The following is a 6079-nucleotide window of genomic DNA, read 5'->3' as shown; positions in this document are numbered from 1 at the left end:
GGTAAGGTATTTTTGTTTCCTGCACTTGGGGTGGTAGCCAGCGCCACTCGGACTGCTGGGGGTGAAGGGGACCTTATTTTTAACCCCCGGGCCGTGACTCGACTGTCTACATGTCGAGAGTGGTCGTGGGTTCTGGAGGTCGTGGGTTGGGATCCCACCCGGCGGGCATTTTTCCACCACTTTCTGTCTGACTAAAATAAATTCTTCATCTGTTTCTATGACCCACCACAACCTCCCCGTTCCTTTCCGAGGTTTTCTTGACTGCCAACCCTTATTTTCTGTCTTTATATATATATATATATAAGGTCAGTAGAGAGAGACACATGAGAAAAGCATTAAAAAATAAAAGTTTACTACTGACGTTTCAGGAAGAGGAGTACAGAACAAGTTGGTTTCGGGGTCATATATATACAGAAAATGTAGCAAGGGTGAGGGCAAAGCAAGGGAGAGTTTGCAGAAGGTGAGCATGGTTGTGGGCAGCGAAAAAATGAGAGAAATGAAGAGGGATAAAAAGGATAACAAGAAAGCACAGTCACACGGTACGAACATGAGAAAAAAAAAAGAACCAAAGAAGAAAAGGAACAGAACAAAAAATTTAACAACGTAATTCCCCCTTCCCCGTGGCAACAAGGGTGAAAGAGGGGTCAAAACAAGTTATGCCCATGCACGCCATTGACATAGGCAAAAAAATCCCCCTCTTTCACTCTATTCGCTCTACGGTATATGAAGACGACTTGTCACCAGTCGAAACGCAGCAACGAACCCTCCGCTGTTGCTGATTCTGAGGTTTCTTGTCATCACGCCTTCGGCCCCATCGCCAGTATGCCAGGATTGGCAGTCAAGAATGCCTTGAAAAGCAAAGAGGAACATGTGGTAGGTCATTTAAACAGATTAAAAATTTTGAAAAGACAGAAAGAAAGTGGAGAAAAAATGCCCGCTGAGTGGAATCCAAGCCCACGACCTCCAGAATACTCGTCTGTTGTAGGGTTGCCACCTGGCCGGTTTTGGACCGGCCCGACCGGTTTTTGAAACAGTGGGCCGGTTGCCGGTCCATACTTCAAACCGGCCGTCATTGGCCGGTTTTTTGGCCCTCGTACCGTGATTACGCCCGTTTTGCCGTTTTATAAGCGTCAATTCAACAACTAAGGCGATAAATATGTGTCGACAGGATGGAGGGGGACCTAAGATAGGAACAAAACAACGAAATGCTACCACCGCGGTCAGCAATTGCGGTTACTTTTCAGTGGAGCACATATAACCAAGCTCTCAATCACTTCCAGTACAAAGGTTTTGTTAATTTCTCTCTAAGAAAACGCTACAATAAATGGCACTGCATGTCAAAAACATGGCGCCTTTTTTTCAACACAAAATAAATATTCTATATACCATGCCCCCCCCCCAGCCCCCCCAACCCCAAGGGCCGGTTTTTTTTTCGGCGAAAGGTGGCAACCCTAGTCTGTTGCGATGACCACTACGCTACAGGCGTGGTGTTTCCCCTCCACTTTCTCGGGTATTTATGTTAAGGTATCTTGTTTCCTGCGCTTGGGGGTGGTAGCCAGCCCCACTCGGACTACTCGGGGTGAAGGGGACCTTCGTTTTAACGTCCGGGCCGTAACTCGATTGCATGCTCGAGTGATCTACATGTCATGTCGAGAGAGGTCGACCAGCGTTGGCTCCAAGATTGCCAGAACATAGGCCCCCGCTATGCTGCGATGTAGCGAATCAGAATGGGAAATGAGGGGCTCGTTGAATTAAGACAAATAAGTGTTGGCAGTCAATAATGCCTCGGAAAGCAAAGGGGGAAACGCGGTAGGTCATTAAAGCAGATGAAGATCGAATTTTGAAAGACATGTAGCTAGAAAGTGCAGGAAAAATGCTTGGTTCTCCTATTCCAAAATTCCCCATTACCCCAAATCATTAACGACACGTACGTTTCGCCTCGTACACAGCCTCGCCTTCTGAGAGCAATCGTGAGTTTCGAAATTGATGCTAGAGAAAGGCAAGCTCTCTGTAAACAGGCAAAAACACGTACGTTGCATTTATAAATTCCCACGCCGAGGTCCTGATGAAAACTAAATATAACCATGTCCAAACCCCCTCGAAGGCGTTGAAAACTCGCTTTCATACCATTCATACATTGCGGACAAGTTGTCGCAAAAAGTAAACATGTCAGCCGTGTAGAGTACAGGCTACGGCAGTGATCGATCGTCAATCAAATCCGGGATTAACTATGACAAACATTGTAGGGGAAATAGGCACTGCTTATTAAGCAAAACTGCACATCATAGCAGCACTTTTAAGCACGTGCGGCGAAGCAATCCGATCACCGCGTTCTCACGTACGTAGTCATTCAATTACCAGGCAATGCGAGCAGTATACGCGCGGTGATATCACAAGTGAGCGACGTTTGTCCGCCTCTGTTAAAAGGTGTTTCCTTGCACAGTCTCGTACATGTCACGTCACAAGTAATTCATAGTGAATTTACAGCGTACTTTTGTCAGCGTCAGTTGCGTCATCGTTGTCACTGGCTGCGTACGAGCTGTGGGTCGCGATACTAAACGCGGCGGTGTCGCCGGGAAAAAAAGTGAGACGTTGATCGGTCGCCCGGATTATTCGGTCTTCAGACCGCTTTTTCGGTAATTTGGATCAAATCCACAAGGAAGGGGGTGACGGTGGCCACACACACACACACGCACACACACGCATGCACGCACGCACGCACACACACAGACAGACACGCACGCACGCACGCAAAAAAAACACGCGGTTGTTGTAAACTTTATTATGAATAGGACGGCACTAGGCCTGTTGCGGTGGTAGGGGGAAAGGGAAGGGGATTACGTGCGTCGCACTATGGAGGCTTCACACGCAAATGTCCACAGTGAGAGTATAGAATTCTCATGTGGTCGCGTGTTGGCCGGATCCAGTCCTCGTATGTAGATATATATACGGATGACGGGCGATGTTTGTCATGTGCGTCCTTCAGTCCTTCACAGTCCCACACCAGGTGACGTATGTTGGCCGGCTGGGCGGCGAAACACACACTACACTGGGGCGGCGAGAAAGGTGGCGGGTTCGGCTGCTTGGAGTACTTCTGTGCGTGGTTCCACCTTGCCACCACGTCCTCCGTGACGGCAAAGCCACTTCGTGCTTTCACCACGAACACATGGGCGCCCCGGGGAAGACCCTAGGGGATCCTCAAGGGGTGGTACGTGGGTCAGGAGCTCTTGGGACCTTTGAAGTTTGTTCCTTCTTCGCTTCTCTTCAGGGCTATGATTCAGGGCTTTGAGAGGAGTGAGCTCAAGCTGCGAGTAGTGGGAAGAGCGAGCCTCACTGGCCAGCTTGTGCGCAGTCTCATTGCCCGTGTTGTCAGAGTGTCCGGGTACCCAGAGGACCTTGACATCAATATTGTTGCTCCGTTGTAGTTCGCGGCAAGTCTGCTTTATGGCATATTCCGTGGAGGTCACTCGCGGGGGTACACTGTCCGTTACAACCCTGATCTGTCGTACTTCTTGGTGCCATCTGTAGACAAGAATTCAAGCACCCAGAGGAGGCTAAGGTGAATGGCTCGGAGCTCGAGTTCTGTGGTTGAGGGGGTCTCTTCTCGAAGGAACCTTTCTGAGCGGTGGGCACCGTCCTCTCTTCCCGCTGCCATAGCTGGGATTCGAGCCTCGGGGTCCCATGAGCAGTCTGTATGGATGCGTAGCTCCTCCGGGTCAGGCTATTGTTTTTCGCTGCTGGGAGAGCACTGCACGGGCCTGAATTTAAGGCCCGAGCCCAACCCGAGCCCGTAACACCTTGCCCGAGCCCGGTCCGGGCCCGGGCATTCATAAGTGAGCCTGGCCCGAGCCCGGCCCGGGCCCGCCATCTTAAGCCCAGGCACGGCCCGGCCCGGTAATTTATTTTTTGGCCTAGGGATGGCCCGCGCGTGTGTGACCAGGCGTGGTCTTTGACGCTGAAGAAAGTTTGTTTATTATATTACGGGCGATCAGACGGAGCATCTAGTCTGTACAAGCACGTCATGAACTGAAACGCAACAAATAAGGGTTTAAAAGTGCACGTAGTTTAGCTTTCACCTTCTGCAGTTCACGCCACATCGGCGTAATAATAGCTCGTATTTTTGCACGATAGACATCATCATCGTTGATTACCAGACCCTTGGCAACTTCACGTGGTTGTCTAGGCCGCAAGTTGGTATTGCTGAAATTTTTGATCCGCATTTCAATCAACGAGTATGTACGCGCGTTGAAATACTTCACCTGCAGTGGTTGTTAAGCGGTGGTGTTTCTCTGGCACGCAAGTTTGATTCCCTGCCACGGCAGCCGCATTTTGATTGGTGCGACATCTAAAACACACGTGTACATACATAGACATAGGTGCAAAGCTCCAGAATATCTGAATTAATTAATTCCCCTCTTGGGCATTCCATCGTATCTTTGGTATGTTATACACCAAAATTTAAAATCTTGATGCAGTACAAGAAATGTCATCAAAATTGCAGTATAGTGACCATCAGACCTAGCAAAACACGTTTTTAAAATACGTACAAATAACAGCAAGAAGCACGCAACAATAAACCAAGAATATTCATTTTGATGCTCTTTCGTACATATCACGTCGGACCTATTAACGGCCGTACCTATATTCAAGCCCGAGCCCGGCCCGGGCCCGCCGATAATCGACTTCGGGCGGCCCGGCCCGGCCCGCGGGCAGGGTCGGGCCCGGGCTTTCGGGCCGGCCCGGGCTTTCGGGCCGGCCCGGGCCCGGGCTTTCGGGCCGGCCCGGGCCCGCGCAGTGCTCTAGATTCTGTACGTTTGTCTTGCGCGATAGTGGCTTGAGATCTGTTATTTTGATGTCTACCACGGCGGAATGTGGGGTGGAACATCTTCTAGTGCGGCTTGCATCTGAGGGTCTTCATGTAGTAGGAGCCGCTGTCCTTAAAGAGTGTTCTGATGGCGGTCAGCCGCACCTTTCTGTCGATCGTTTATTAGCTCCCGCAAAGGTGGGAGTCGCGCATAACGGTACAGTTCGTGGATGCGTGTGTGCCGTGGCAGGCCGGTCACTACTCGCAGAGCAGCTCTGTACATCGTTTCGAACTTTCAGTTTGTGCTTTCGTCAGGCGGTAGCACAGAGCACCATACGTGGCGCGTGAGACGAGCACTGCCTGAACTAGAGTGCGGGCTATCTCCGACGTGGCTCCTCCAAATTTGCTTGCGAGTCGACTCGCAAACGATCATTTCATCACGTGGAGGAGTTTTTTATGTAGGCGCCAGTGGTCTTAACCATTCTGTTGCACCTCCCGGCTCCGCGATGGGTATACCGAGGATCCTGATCCAGCCTGCGTCTGGTCGATTGAATGGTTTCCCCTCTAGCGAAAGGGATACCTTGGCTCGTTCTTCAGGAGTGCCTCCGATCAGGATATACTGTGTTTTCTCGACCGACAGCCGCATGCCGGTATGCTGGAGGTATCGCTCCAGGGCGGAGAGTGCCGCCTGCTGTACGGCCGCAGCCAACTCCGTGTTTTGGTGGTCAGGGGCTTCAGTCCAGATGGTAATATATCATCTGCGTATAGAGTAAAATGCACACCTGGAATTTTAGAGAGTTTTTGGGTCAGCCCACGCATAACCACATTGAAGAGCAGCTAGGGGCGAGAGAATCGACCCCTGTGGAACCCCAGCGCAGTTCGTGAAGCTGGTTGGTTCTGTATGCCCAGAGCGAATCTCAAAGGTTCGATTTGCAAGGAAGCTTCTGATGAAGTTTAACATGCTCTTGCCCGCGGATACGCCTCATGAAGTTCCCGTAGAAGTGCCTGGTGAGTCACGGAATCAAACGCTTTCTTGAGGTCCACCGCAACGAGAATGCTCGGCTGGGAAAACCGGCGAGGGCTCAAGATTCTCCTTAAAAGAAATAGGCTAGCTATCATGAGTGCAAAGATTTGGACGGAAGGAATGCAGTCTGATTTGGGTGAAAGTATTCTGACACCTCTTCCAGCTATAGTGATTTAGCCTGTTTGTGCACATTCGTTCTATGAGTTTGCACACTCTGGAAGTCAAGGAAATTGGACGTAGATTAGGAGTCT

This window comes from Haemaphysalis longicornis, unplaced genomic scaffold (genome assembly GCF_048455015.1).
Source record: "Haemaphysalis longicornis isolate Haplotype H1 unplaced genomic scaffold, Haemaphysalis longicornis Haplotype H1 scaffold_10, whole genome shotgun sequence".
NCBI classification, from domain to species: Eukaryota; Metazoa; Arthropoda; class Arachnida; order Ixodida; family Ixodidae; genus Haemaphysalis; species Haemaphysalis longicornis.
Note: the sequence above shows the minus strand (reverse complement) of the source record.